The following is a 16451-nucleotide window of genomic DNA, read 5'->3' as shown; positions in this document are numbered from 1 at the left end:
CCTTGTCTTGAAGGGCTGTTTTTACTGATTCATAAATGCTAAAGATATGGGATCGACTGTGGTCGTGTTACTTAGACAATTGATGAAAACGCTAATATTGCGTAGGTTGACATCAAGAAATACTTACTTTTACTTTTGTTATACCCAGCAGCTTCAACACAAACTTAGAAGCATATAAGTTATAACGTACTAAAATCATATAACATAATAAAAATCACCCATACATTTCGATTTACAATCAAGCATAACAAAGCTTATATCTGGCAAGAACATGGCCTTTACCAGACGAGAAAATGGCACTATGTACTGACATGGACTACGTTCGTGTGGACCATGGAGACATATCCGGCGAATTACAACCATCGAACCTCATGTTACCTGGTGAATATCTTACAGGGAGTATCGAATCGAACAGATAAATGATCACCAAACCCCACATATTTCAAATACCCCAATTTTATAACAGGTTTGAAACAGTTAAACGCGCATCTAGCCCGCCCGCTTAGCTCAATAGGGAGAGCGCAGATCTACGGATCTCGGGGTCGTGAGTTCGAGCCCTGGGAGAGCGTATGTTCTCAGTGACGATTTGATAAAAGACATCGTGTCTGAAATCATTCGTCCTCCACCTCTGATTCATGTGGGGAAGTTGGAGTTACTTGCGTAGAACAGGTTTGTTACTGGTTCAGAATCTAGGAACACTGGTTAGGTTAACTGCCCGCCGTTACATAAATGAAATACTGTTGAAAAATGGCGTTAAAGCCAAAACAAACAAACAAACTCGCATCTTTTACTAACCGAGGATTAAACCAAACGTAGTTAAGATGGTGAACTTAATCCTAAGGGTTTTTTGTTTGTTTGTTTTTAGTGGTTGCAAAGATTTATACACATTGGCATTATACTGGTTGCAAACATTTATATACATTGGCATTATACTAGTTGCAAAGATTTATATACATTGGCATTATACTAGTTGCAAAGATTTATATACATTGGCATTATACTAGTTGCAAAGATTTATATACATTAGCATTATACTAGTTGCAAAGATTTAGAGACATTGGAATTATATTGGTCTTTAAGTTATGATAGAAAATATGTATAAATATATGTTCAGAGGTAAAAATTTAAGAAAAAATTGGTAATAAGTTTTATTTGTTATGGAATAAATTTAATTTGGTTGGAAGGATTTCAATATTTTTTTAATCCTAAGGTTAATTAAGGTAATTAAAAGTACAGCTTACGTTTAATTTTTAATGTGCATTTAAGTAATTACAAAAGAGCGAAAGAAAGAAGTGTAAACCATTCAATTTCCTGTTATTTGATTAATAATTCATTAGATAAGTTTCATGTAACAAATGGATTGTTTAATAGGTTAGAGATCACATATCCGCATAATATTATTTCTACTAAGATAAATTCAGATATCAAACATCAAAACAAATTTTTATCAAATAAAATTTAGAGACAGTGGCGCTGTTAACGCCCCTTTACTTGTGTGATAAATATAACTTGTTGTTGTTTACAAACATATTACTGAAACTGCTTTATACTCGCCCATGACGTTGATAAAAATATTATTGTATTTATGTCTGTCAATATTGAAAGATCAAAATCATTGAACTACGTTGAATTCAACCTTCTTGTACAGTCTATCAGTTAAAAAAATCCTATCGTTTTTTTAGATATCTGGAAATTAATGCTGTATTTCCTAAAGACATATCTAAAATTAATGCTGTATTTCTTAAGAATGCTTTGAAACTTAATTACTGACAGACTATATGTTACGGAAACACATACATTTTACGATGAAAATCGAAAAGCGTTTGTAACTCGAGGTAAATTGCCTCGATTATAAATTTGAAAGAAATATCACTTTTTAGCTAAAATCTGGAGGTTAGTTTAACCTTTGCGGGAATTAACTTTAAGACATATCTATTTATTCATTTATCTATTTGGGTTTTACGGCGCACCAACACGGTATAGTTTATATGGCGCCAAACAGGACTACAAATTTTGGTTCCACATCTCATTTACATCGAAATAAAAACATGAGGTTTGGAATCAAAATTTGCATACGTGCTGGAATCACAGAGTTACTGCAAAACCAAGCGTTTAGACCCTATTAGTCGCCTCTTACGATCATGCAAGGGTAAGGCAGTGGTTCCAATTCTTTTCATACACAGATCGTCCCAGAACCACATGGGGCACTTTAAGACATAAGACGAGTTTAAAGCTGCAATGTGACTGGAAGAATAGTCTTAGTAGAAAAAATATGTGCAAAGGTGGTCAATATTTAATGTTAAAAAGTAAAATTGAGATGAAAAAGGTATCCAGTCCGTATGAGTCTTTGTTGTAAAGACAGTGGGATTTGAAAGTTGTCTCCAAGGAAGGGGTCAATCTCTTACTGTCCAGTATAAAGGACTGTACGTTGATTAACAATATTGTTATCCTGATCAGAGAGATCTGGGTTCCCAAAAAGAACAGTATCCAAATCAATATCAAAATTCCGCAGACTATTTAGAAAAACGTTCCGAAAATATTGTAGAGTGTATATTCAAAGAAATAGTGAAAATTAATTCAATTTTTCCACATTGGTATAGTGGTGTGCGGGAGATATGTCTTACTAGGAGATACTTCATGGCACTACATTTGGAACGGAGGCGCGTGTGGAGCACCTGAGACTTCCTGTCCCCCACTATAGACTATAATACATTGGGACAGTTCTCGATGACATTTGATTCAGGATCTGAACTGGATCTTTTTGAATTCTTATGGATTGCTGATCTAGATATATGTTGTTGATGAATTCTTATATAGTTTCAAGCTCTTTATACACCTTGATGAATTCTTACTCGATTCAGACTCTAGACAGACGTAATTCTTCATTTACCCTGGCTCGATAAGGCCTTGAAGAATTCTTACTCGATTTAGACTCCAGACAGACAATTAATGAATTCTTCATTTACCCTGGCTCGATACAGGCCTTGAAGAATTCTTACTCGATTCAGACTCCAGACAGACAATTAATGAATTCTTCATTTACTCTGGCTCGATACAGGTCTTGAAGAATTCTTACTCGATTCAGACTCCAGACAGACAATTAATGAATTCTTCATTTACTCTGGCTCGATACAGGCCTTGAAGAATTCTTACTCGATTCAGACTCCAGACAGACAATTAATGAATTCTTCATTTACCCTGGCTCGATACAGGACTTGATGAATTCTTACTCGATTTAGACTCTAGACAGACAATTAATGAATTCTTCATTTACTCTGGCTCGATACAGGCCTTAGTGAATTCTTACTCGATTCAGACTCCAGACAGACAATAACTGAATTCTTCATTTACCCTGGCTCGATACAGGCCTTAAAGAATTCTTACTCGATTCAGACTCCAGACAGACAATTAATGAATTCTTCATTTACCCTGGCTCGATACAGGCCTTGATGAATTCTTACTCGATTTAGACTCAAGACAGAAAATTAATGAATTCTTCATTTACTCTGGCTCGATACAGGCCTTAGTGAATTCTTACTCGATTCAGACTCCAGACAGACAATAACTGAATTCTTCATTTACTCTGGCTCGATACAGGCCTTAAAGAATTCTTACTCGATTCAGACTCTAGACAGACAATTAATGAATTCTTCATTTACCCGGCTCGATACAGGCCTTAGTGAATTCTTACTCGATTCAGACTCCAGACAGACAATTAATGAATTCTTCATTTACCCTGGTTCGATACAGGCCTTAAAGAATTCTTACTCGATTCAGACTCTAGACAGACAATTAATGAATTCTTCATTTAATCTGGCTCGATACAGGCCTTAGTGAATTCTTACTCGATTCAGACTCCAGACAGACAATTAATGAATTCTTCATTTACCTGGCTCGATAAGGCTTGAGAATTCTTACTCGATTCAGACTCAGACAGACAATTAATGAATTCTTCATTTACCTGGTTCGATACAGGCCTTAAGAATTCTTACTCGATTCAGACTCCAGACAGACAATTAATGAATTCTTCATTTAATCTGGCTCGATACAGGCCTTAGTGAATTCTTACTCGATTCAGACTCCAGACAGACAATTAATGAATTCTTCATTTACTCTGGCTCGATAAGGCCTTGAAGAATTCTTACTCGATTCAGACTCCAGACAGACAATTAATGAATTCTTCATTTACCCCGGCTCGATACAGGCCTTGATGAATTCTTACTCGATTCAGACTCTAGACAGACAATTAATGAATTCTTCATTTACCCCGGCTCGATACAGGCCTTGATGAATTCTTACTCGATTCAGACTCTAGACAGACTAATAATGAATTCTTCATTTACCCCGACTCGATACAGATCTTGATGAATTCTTACTCGATTCAGACTCTAGACAGACTAATAATGAATTCTTCATTTACCCCGGCTCGATACAGATCTTGATGAAGTCGTACCAGATTCAGTTTCTACAGATGTCTTAATATATTCGTATTGGGTTTCTGTTCATGCTCCATTTTTTTTAATGAATTCTGACTGGATACAGGCTCTAGATAGATTATGAAGAACTCTTATTGGATAGATTCATGCTCTAGATTGATAATCTTGTTTTAGGTACTAGATAATTCTTCATGAATCATGAATTCCTACTGAATTCTGGATCTAGTTTTACCTTGACGAATTCTTACTGATTTCAGGTTACAGCTACATCTTGATGAACTCCTAATGAATCCAGGTTCCAGATGACCTTGAAAAATTCTTAATTGATTCAGGCCTTTAATGAATGCTTAGTGTCCGATGTAAAGTGTAAACTGGAAAGTAACGAATTATGTCAAAACTGGTAATAATCATTTGTACATATCCGTAACAATGTTGTTTTTGCACATCATGCGTCTCAGACGCAATTTTTACTTAACAAAAACGTAGTGCAACAAGGCTTGTTTACGAATGGTATGTCCCCTGCAAGAAATGCGGTCATTTGATTTATAGCGACTACAGGAAGTTTTACAATACAGTTATTTGTTTCGCCATTAAAAAAATTAAACCACTTAATTTATGTTAATTAATCTCTATGAATAAAATTTGTTTAAAGTTTCCCCATTTGTGGAAAAAAGATCACTGACAGGTGTAATTTTATCAATGAAAATATTTTTAGACTAAACCGCTATAGTTATAAGATACCAAATGTGACACTTGGTATTACATATTCATGACAATAATAGTTAAGAAATACATTTCATATTATTTAAATTCAACTTCCTCTTATTTTCATAACGGCAAATTATTGATTGATTTCCATTTTTGCAAGCTCTTTATTTGTACGTCTGTTGTGAAAAACCACAGTTATTTATCAATATACGATAAACAGTATGATATGTCATAACGTCAAAGGTAGCAAATTGTTTTATATCCTAGTTCCGTATCAATACCTCGCATGCGGCACGTGCATATCATTGACTATGAATGGTAACATATTTCCTCTGCAGGCCATAAATCGTTTCATGCGGGTTCGCCACACAAAATATTTCACATAACAACCCCATCCTTGCAAATCGATCTTATTTCTCCTATATAAACAGTCAAAAGCGCTTCCTTATATAAAAAATCCTTAGACTACTTTATTACCACCTGCCCCTGCCCTTAGAGCCCTGTTAGTTCCGCAGATAACGCACTTGAATGTCAATCCAGAGGTCGCGAGTCTGGTTCCAGGGCGAGGCGATTTCTGTGTCGATTTGACAGACAAACAATATATACATATATTCAATCATTCCGTTAGTATGTTCGTCCGTTCGATATTATATATGTTACTAATAATCCATCTTTGAAAGTTGGTATCTGTTTCTTTCATAATGGTTTAGTAGTTCACAGCTTTTTTTTAGGCAGTGTCTTGAGGTAATATTGTCTTGTTTTCATGTCCGGGTAAAAATATATTAGTCGTATGCCAATCCTGTTAAAGCAGAACGAACGAAATTCACACAATATCATTGTAGTCCGCGTACAGTATCAGTTACGCCCGGGAGACAGGTCAAATATGAAAGAAAAGGTTTACAATGTAGTGTTTCCAGTTTGGAAGGCATTCTTGTACTTTCATGAAATGTGTTTCTTTGCTGCTCCTTGTGGCCTAACCTGTCTTTAACTTTAACTTTTACTTGCAAGACGGTTCATTTTCATTTTATGCATTTATTGAGTCCTTTATTTCGTCGCAATATATTTATTATTGACGAGCGTTATGAAGAATGGCGATAAATCTTGCAGTGAAATTTTGGTAGAAACTATTACACCATTTTAAAAGTTGATGAAACACGGAACTGGATCATATTTGTTTTAAATCAATATAGTTTCCATTAAAAATACATAGTCGCAAAGGATAACAATTGACAAACTGAGTGAACAGGTTTGTGCGATCACTCTATATGTGCTTAGGTTCCTTATATTTAAGACAAAATTCATTCTGACAGTCGCTGATTGTTTAGGAACATGGAAGTCATATAACATTGGACAGAAAATACTAGTAATTGCATTAGGACGTTGAAATGGATACCTGTTTTTGTTAACAAAATTTTTAAAGCTAGTTAAATAAATATTTAATGATGTGTTGATTTGTTTCTTGTTAGTGTCATTTACTTTCACCACTGCTTCATCAAATACCAGAGTATTCGGTAACGTAATTTCTATGTTGCATCACCGTACTTCGTTTCATTGCCAGTGTCTTCAGGAATACTGGAAGAGCTATTTCAAACTCGAAATATAAAACGACAAAATATGCTCCTTCTATACACAACAGCTTCCGAATAATCATTGTAGCTGACATTGTTGCACGCCTGGCTATTAACCTGAAACAATAGAAAATGAACGATGATATCGAAACAAATGAAGACATTAATGACCCTGAAAAAAATGGGCACAACCTGCAGATCAAACAGCAAAGAGGTTTAAAATTTTTCACAATTAATTTGCTAGCGGCGCGAAATAACATACATTTAGTACATTAATGTCACATTGGTAAAAAAGACAAAAGTAATAGAAACACAAAGAAGCATTTGTTTTGTCAACCTTACAATGATAAGCTTTTTTTCTCCCAAAAGAATTGTTGAGAAATTGTGTTTGAGAGCACTTTTATTGAACATCAGCGTCCGTGATATCCCGTGTCCGTATTTTGTGTGAGGGATCATTTTAATGATTTGGGCAACATATTGTCGTTTAAACATGTTTGATGACGGTTCATTTGTTAAAATGAATATATTTGTAAGAAACAGATACTTTTGACTTTTCGAGTGAAAGATTTCTGGAAACAATTTTCCAACGTAGAGTTGTCAATCTGGGATTCCAGTACGAAATTTATTTCTAAACAATCATAAGTAAGTCTTTTTTATTTATGTATATAAATTAATAGAAACATACTGACTTACACTCAGTAAATGTTAACTGAAACAAATTTCACTTCAGTGTAAGTTTTATCATCAGAGTGCTTTATTATGGCCAATTCAAAAAATAACTTCCCATCTAGAGACGGAACCCTTTATATAATATTAGTTTCTTTATCAACCAGCTACAAAATTTGTATTAGAAAGGAGTTTTAGTATGAAACAAGGATACGAATCCTCGGATGGCAAGGGCTTTAGCAGATATGGTAGCAGATCAGGGGACTCTTCATAGATCAAATGAAAAATTTAAAAATATTATTGTACTGGAGTAATGTGTATGTTACTTTTAGTATTCAAGATGTGAAAGGCTATGTAAAGAAATTTTTTAAAAAAAAGTAATATTATTTCATTTACACTATGTTTCGTTGGAATGTTTTGGACACGCTCTTTTTATATAACATTACCTCAAATGGTCCCATGAAGAATCATGAAAGCGGTCATACTAATCTGACTCTTACGGAGATCTGTTGAAAAAATAGAGGTTCTGGCATACAAAAAATGCCAGTTTACACGTATAGAGACAAAGAAAGTACAGTAACAATATTGGCAGACGACAACACAGACAACAATTGTGTGACTTTGCTTGACTCATGACTCTGTATCAAATTTGTAAATTGCATGTTGATACGTTTAAAAGCATGGTCATATTCAACGTGACTTGTTTTCTCTATATGTCATATCAAAACAATATGTTACAAACGATTTGTCATGGACCTAATTTCTTAAGATGGTTCACACTTTAAGACCTCTAGTGTCATTGACTTGTTTCAATATTTTTTATATCTTTCTGAGCTGTGAAACTCAGGTTTCTGATATAAAACCGTCAGGACTCTCGTGACATTAATTTCGGGCGCAAGATAACTTATCCTAAGCTGTCGACATAATATTTCAAAAACACGAGTTCTTATTTCGTTCGCACGACATCTCGGTCGCTTGACATCTTATGTCGGACACCCGATGTCTTATTTCGAGCTTCTTATCAAACGCTCATCTTGGGCACAAGACATCATCTTAATCACTCGACATCTTATATCGATCACTCGATAGTTATATCGATCACTCGATAGTTACATAGAGCACACGATATTTTAGCTCGAGCTCACATATTTATGTTGAACGCTCGAGATACTTGTAATTTGATCTTAAAATGTAAGTGTATGTCATAAGCATACCACTGAAAAATGTTGCATTAAAACATAAAACTATTACTATTAAACATAATGTTCAGACCTTTCACGATGGACCCGGAAGCTCTTTGATAAGTCAGCTTGATGTGTGGTTCTTCTTTATCGTTAAATATTTGCCAATTGCTCTTGTCAAATTTGATACATCGATTGTTATCAAAGTCTGATGTACATGTCACGATGTGTTCACGTCTGACTTTAATTTTTGACGTACAAACAATCGTGATTATAGGATTTAAATGTTCGATAAATCAACAATGTGACATACTTTGCATATGTGGTCTCGCACTTCTAATTATAGAACGATGGCAATAAAGAAGGCACGAGTTCAGCTTATAGTAACTGTGACAACATGACTTTCAAAATTGACAGCACATTACTCCTATATTTCTTCTCTAGAAGAAAGCGTAAAAGTCTGTAAGATGATCTGCATGAAAAATGCCTAAGACCATGACTCGAAAGGTCATGAGTTTAATCCTCAGGGGCAGCATATGCTCCCCATCTTTGTCTTTCATAAGTTATTCTTCCATATCTCTGTGTTATATAGAAAGGTTTACAGATACTTCCGTAGAACAAGCCATTCCTGGTGCCAAATTAGGACCAGCTGACCATCTTTACAGGAAGAATTAAAATACTGTTAAAACGGCGTTTATCTAAAATTGTTAGCTTACAGAGATATCTAATCATATACATGTATAAAGTTTAAATAGCCACTTGATTGTTTAGGCAAGTGTCCAACACTTGAAAAAGACCACCCCATTAGTAAAACGCGTTTCTAAAGAAAATAAAAACATCTCGTGGCCTCATTTGCGGTAATCTACCGCAGACCACCATGCGGTCACATAAAAGTTCTGATATATTGTAGATTCATGACCAAGTTAAAAATAAATTCAGCATAAATTGATAAAAGGCAAATACAAAAATATCGCGCGACCCTAGTATCCTCTAAATCACAGAGGTTGCAACTGAAACGTGACTGAACCAACTGTAAAATATGCAAGATTTGAAAGCATAAGGTTATTTTTTAGAGTGCTGAAAAATTTTGAAAACGTCAGTATACAAATACGTGAGTTGGGTGGAGCCAATCAATCTCGTACTTCGTTAATACATATTTATAGATTCAGGATCTAATTATGCAAGAGGTTGATAACATTTGAAATGATAATAAGGTTGCGTATGACGTAAAAAGTCACCTGCACGAAATTGAATGTGGTTTTACTTTGTTATTGTTTACAAATGTATTGCTTTTCCATGTATCATTGTATTATACTATTATAGAATATCTTGCCGCTAGCAGTAAGGAGGACCAAAAGAGTACATTCACTGGTTTTAGAACACTATGTTGACTAACAAAAGATAGCTTCAGGTGCCATAATGAGCGAAGTAACTGGTAGAATTGTGCCCTGCCTTTGTTGAGTGACAAATCATAACGACACTATCTCCTTATACGCATTACTAGTTCATAACATTTGACATCATATAACGTTATTATTCAGATTAAGCTGACCAAGCTGTATTCGTTGAAATTACATCATCGCCTCTAACAGCATTGCCTGTCATTCTTTGATTTTTAGTCATGGTTACAATGTCTTAAACGTATTTGGTATGATAGCCGTTTGGTGCCATTTCGTCTTTTCGCCGTATGTCTACAACAGCAAGTCGGGATCAATTAGATTCAATAATACTACTGAGTGCCATGAAAACAAACAATATAAAAAAGTAAAAACTGAAATTCTTGAAACATATGCATGAAACAGCTTAATCTATTATTTGGAAAAATAATACAATAATGTCAAATGAGAAACTGTATATTATACATAGTATTTTAATTGAGGCCCTGTGGATATACAGTATTATGGTGGCATATTTCTGTATCAACTTAAGCAAATAGTTTTCACGAAAATTCGTTTAGTTTTCGTGTTTGTTTGTTTTGGGTTTAACGCCGTTTTTCAACAGAATTTCAGTTGAAGTTAACCTAACCAGTGTTCCTGGATTCTGTACCAGTACAAACTTGTTCTCCGCAAGAAAATCTAAACACCTTTCATGAAAAGAAACTCTTGTTCTAAGTGAAAAAAATCACGATTGTGCCAACTACTGCATGCGATAAAAAATAAATGATTAAGATATATTTTGCGAAACCATACATGTTTTCATGAAAATTGAATTATCTTGAAAAAATCTTGCATTTTCTGCATACGATAAACTTAAAAAATACCATGAAAATCTTATAAACTTTCAAGAAAAAAAAGAATATCGCGAAAAATTTATTTTTTACGCGAAAATTATTTGCATACGTGTTCAACAAAATGTTTGTTCCCGCATAAAATAAAAAAAGTTCTTCTAAATTCACGAAAGTTTATTCAGTTTTCGCGAAAAGTATTGTTTATCCTCGGAAGTTCATAAAATTTTCATGAAAACTTTATGATTATCGTATGCAGAAATATGCCACCATACAGTACCTAATTTGTGCATCCAAAGTTTCCTTCAACAGCCTGCCCATTTTATCATTTATACAGTCAATATGCATAAAACTAAAATCAGAAATACTATGGCCAATACTACAGATATGAACAACTACATTAGTTGAAAAATCTGGATCAACAATTTTTTTATGTCAAATCTATGGCTATTCCTATATGAAATAAAATTTGCATTCGCCCTATTCTTTTCCATTAAAAATAATGACGTTCATTTCGTTTGAACAGCAAAAGGAAAGGCGCGAAGGTTACGTCAACGCTGCTTAGTGATAACGTGCTGTTTTGACGACATCTGCGTATAGTCAGGGAGAACATTCCTTATATGACGTCGCGGTTGTTCCTTGGCCGGGAAGCCAGTTCCAGGTGGCGCTTAAATTTGTATCAAAACGTCAAACCGTGCAATTTTTCTTTCAGCGCCATGATGAAGTTTCAACAATATCGATCGATACGTTAGAAAAATACCTAATTTGTAGTTCAGGAACTGCAGAAACAATGTTACCTTTGGACAAATCATATTCCACTTCATTCATTAAATACATTACATTAAAAGTATTTACATGATAGGGCACATCTATGTGTAACATATCTGGATGTGAATTTGTCTATGAAAAAAAAAAAGATATGCACGACGTGCATGTATCTATGCAAACAAGTACTTTACATTCAAAAACACGCATAGAGCAATATTCTGCATAAGTCTGTTGCGTAAAAACATGAAATCAAATCCCAATGAATTTATAAAAAAGTATTTTCTATTTATATTTGTTTTGGTTTTATTTAATTATAGTGGTGTATATTCCCTTGCGACGTCTAGTTAAAAATTATCACTGCATATGGGATGCCGTTGACTATTATTCAATTTTTGTGACATTCCAGTTTCATTTTCTGCTATCCTTAGCCAATTCTATGATATAAATTTATTCTGTAAAATCAGAAAATATAGCGTGTCCGCAGCTCGAAAAACAGACGAAATGGCACAAATCAGCCACCATAATTTGGCTATAGGAATCGTGTGGGGACTCATTCAAGAATACGAGTTTCTACACATGTATACGTTTCCTAACAGCTAAACAAATGGTATATACTTGTTATTTTCTTAATAATAGTGCATGTCAATTATAACTGATATGTCATAAAAATCAAAGGTCAAATATTAACCTCCGAATGAACCGCATTTGCTTAAAGAGAATTCATAAATGCCAATAACTTGTTATTGAAAAACAACAACAAAAACAAACCATATAATTTGAATTAAATACTTTTAAGGTATTTTATTGGTGATTTTTTCTGAAATTCAATCAATCTCACTAGATATGATCATTCGCTAGGGAGAAGGAAGGAAAAACAATAAATTTTGAAATATAACAGGAAGTGATATTTATGTGAATGTTGTTTAATTTATGGATTTTGCTCATCAAAATGCAATTTAAAAAATATTTTTTTTCATAATGCAAAATTTTGACATTGATGAATAGGCATCTTACAGAAATAAGCAACTTTAACAAAAAGGAGAAGACGAAATGACAGTCCTTTTATATTATATTTATGATGAACTTTTTGATGTTTTAAGAGAAAATGTCAGAAGTTTAATTAAAGCAATGTAAAAAAGGTTGTTTGTGTTTTGCCCAAGATGATTTCGTTAAGACTGATCACGTTTATTGTTTCCCTTTCAACAGTCTGTTATAACTGTGTTTAAAAGGAAGTGACTCAAGATGATGTAATGAAATGTTTACTGCGTTAGTAACTCACTAGATTACAATTCTATAAAAACACTGTCAAGATATTTTAGCCACTTTCTTATTTACTTTAACCCGGGCTCATTAGGTAGAGCGTTGGTCTATGGATCGCGGGGTCGTGAGTTCGATCCTCGGGCGGAGCGTGTGTTCTCCGTGACTATTTGATAAACGACATTGTGTCTGAAATCATTAGTCCTCCACCTCTAAGTCATGTGGGGAAATTGGCAGTTACTTGCGGAGAACAGGTTTGTGCTGGTACAGAATCCAGGAACACTGGTTAGGTTAACTGCCCGTCGTTACATGACTGAAATACTGTCGAAAAACGGCGTTAAACCCAAAACAAACAAACAAATTAACTAGCAATTAAAAGTACTGTCAATCTTTTTCGAACAAAAACAATACAAATCTAAAAGCGCGTGCCTCTAAACGAAAGCTGTATATACGAATATAAATCATTGTTTCCAATTAACCAGTCAGACATTTTAGTTGGTCACCTGTACAAGCTCTGGTCGTATACATTTGTGAAAGGAAATAGAATCATTCACTACTCTCGTTTTTCAATTCACAACATCTTTCACGGAGATAGGTTTAGAAAAAATATAGCAGGTGTAAAACCATGGGCCAAGAGGGTTTTAGACAATGCTTTTCAGTCAATATAAATATTCCTTATTAACCTTTAGCATGCTAGATAAATTGTCGTCTGCTGGAAATGTCGTCTGCTAAAATTGTAAAGTTCCTTCAGTTTGCTCCAAAATTGGAAGAAATATTGTCAAAGTAGCAAACAGCTTGGAACCTGATCAGACGCCGATTTAATCGGCGTCTGATCTGGTTCCAAGCTGTTTGCAAAGGCTGTTAAATTCGCCTGCAGCAGGCTAAGGGTTAATCTGTGGGAATAAGTCATACTGATTATAGAACAGAACAGAACAGAACAGAACAGTAATTTATTGATATAACTTGAACATGTACAGTTCATCGTTATAAGAACAAAATATACTAAACATGCATAGCAATGCGAGAGTGAACAAAACAAAAGAACACTCAGTTAAAATTCATTCAATATTATTATTTGCAGTGTGACCTGCCGTGAGAACCAAAGACATATATGTAATATTTTCTAGATAGTATTCCCTCAGGGATAATCTTTCTTCAGCGATTGTACAATATGAGATAATATACGAAGGATACAATGTACACATTCATTGAATGTAAAAAGCGCGCGAGACAATACTGTTTGTCACTTCGTGCCGCTGTACGTCTAGTATAATTATAAAGTAAAAGTATGCAGAACTTTGGTAAACCTTATCTAATGCAAGGATTACTTTAGACGCGCAATACTGGTTGACACGAACAATACTGGTTGACACGAACAATCTTAAATCACTATAAACCTTGCCGAAAAGAAACACAAGGTTTATCTTAAGACTTGAACATGCCGAAAAGCATTCACTAAAAATAGAGCATTTTTGTATGTACATTTTGCAATTGTATTTAAGAACATTCAAAAGTATACAGTAACTAACACAACGTTTCTTTTAAAGAGGTAAAAATATATAAAATTATTATGCGCAAATCCTCACGGCCGGTCACACATTAATTAGCAATAACATAAAGTATGCATCAGAGTATTTCCATTACAATACAAAGTTAAATTGTATTATTCAACAATTTCAATCTGTGTCTAAAAGCATATTTACAATAAATGGCTAACTTATATAATTCTTTTTCATTTGTGGAATTTAATAGTTGTATAAATTTATACATGCTTGGTCGTTCATAGTAAAATCTAGATATATATTTACGCCTTAAAGAATTATAGGTTTCACATATCAATACAAAGTGATATTCATCTTCAATGTCATTTTTTGTGCATAAAATACATTTTCTATCTATTCTTGTGATGTTTTGATGTCTTCCTGTTTCAATGTTTAAGTTGTGTGACGATAATCTAACTTTGGCTATCATGTTTCTAAGTTTATAACATTTTATCTTTTCCAGATATACTGATATATCAAAGCTGTCAGTAGTTTTTAATTCTTTAAACAATATCATTGAACTTCTTAATGCAATATCATTTCTCCAGTTACCAATATATATATCAACAAGTCTGTTTCTAAATAAAGGAATAAACATATTAACATTTACAGATTCTGGGAATAACCATACATCAGGAAAGCCGGCGTTTTGTAACATCTGTTTTACTTGTGTGGCCCAGTTATTACAGTTAACGTTTCTGTCTATATCTTGTCTCATTGTCATAATCATTGTTTTTAAAATACCATTGTTGTTTTTCTCTGAGTGCAATTTCAAGAAATATTTCAATATCCTAACATTTCTAACTATATATAAAGGGAATCTTCCTAATTCACCGTATAAAGCGGAATTACATGTCGACATCTTTACTCCTAATAATCTTTTCAAAAATTTTCTATGTACTTTTTCTATATTTTCAGCCCTAGTAAAACCCCAAACCTCACATGAATAGTGTAATATAGATGCTACATATGTATCAAACAGATTTAACATTAATTTTACAGGTACTTCTAAATCTTTGGTTACAGAAAATAAAGATCCCATAGCTTTCAAGGCTTTTCCAACTAGTGTTTGCGTTGCAGTCATAAATGATCCACCATTTGATAGAACCAATCCAAGATAATTAAATGATGTGACTATTTCTAATTGGACACCATTATAATAGAATTGATAATTTTGATTACCACGTCTTCCTTTTTTGAAGATCATGATTTTTGTTTTTTCAACATTGACTTTAAGTTTCCATTTTTCACAGTATGAATGTAAGCTATCTAAAGATTTCTGCAATCCATTTGCTGAATCTGAAAAAATAACTGCGTCGTCAGAAATAACAGTAAATATATAGAAAGCTGATCTAATGTTAAAGAACTATCATTTTCTTGAAGGTGTATCTCAATATCATTAATAAACAGTGAAAATAAAATCGGCGACATTATCTCCCCTTGCAATAATCCAATATCACATTCATAAAAATCGGACAACGTATTTAAAAGTTTAACACATAATTTGACATCATCATATAAAGACCTAATTACTCTGAAAAGGCGACCATCTATCCCTGACTTTATCAATTTTAACCATAAGCCATTTTTATATATAGTATCAAAACATTTCATAAGATCAACATAACAACAATATAAAGTATTTCCTGAACTAATGTGTTTATCAATAAAAGATTTTAATAAAAATATTGCATCTATTGTACTGTGATTTGTTTTGAAGCCAAACTGTGCATCTGTCAGGATATCATTTTCGACTGACCATTTTTTTAATCTTTGATTTATAACAACTGTGAATAGCTTGGCAAAACAGCTGATTAAAGTAATACCTCTATAATTATTTGTGTCACACGGATCACCTTTTTTGTATACTGGAATAACAACTCCTTTCGACCACGATTTGGGAAAACACTGTTTATCTAATATATAATTGAACAAAATAGCTAACGGTTTTTCTAAAATCTCTATACCTTCTTTAAAATATTCATAAATAATATTATCGAAAGAACATGATTTATTTACATTTAATAATCTGACTGCACATCTGATTTCTTCTAACGTAAATGGCAAATCTAGCTCATCAAATGTTGATTGCCCATCATTTA

The 16451-nt window shown here is 33.6% G+C and overlaps 1 long non-coding RNA gene across 1 annotated transcript; it reads right to left on the bottom strand.

The window, feature by feature from the left end:
* Window positions 1–6564: 6564 nt before the first annotated feature.
* Window positions 6565–11314, bottom strand: LOC123565839 (uncharacterized). Its single transcript, XR_006689256.2, has 2 exons — window positions 11064–11314; window positions 6565–6829 (listed from the first exon to the last, which is right to left on the bottom strand). It is a non-coding gene; the product is annotated as an uncharacterized LOC123565839 (long non-coding RNA).
* Between the last annotated feature and the right edge of the window lie 5137 nt (window positions 11315–16451).

The sequence above is a fragment of the Mercenaria mercenaria genome, chromosome 8 (genome assembly GCF_021730395.1).
Source record: "Mercenaria mercenaria strain notata chromosome 8, MADL_Memer_1, whole genome shotgun sequence".
In the NCBI taxonomy this organism is placed as follows: Eukaryota; Metazoa; Mollusca; class Bivalvia; order Venerida; family Veneridae; genus Mercenaria; species Mercenaria mercenaria.
This window is presented reverse-complemented; position numbering and strand designations above follow the sequence as displayed.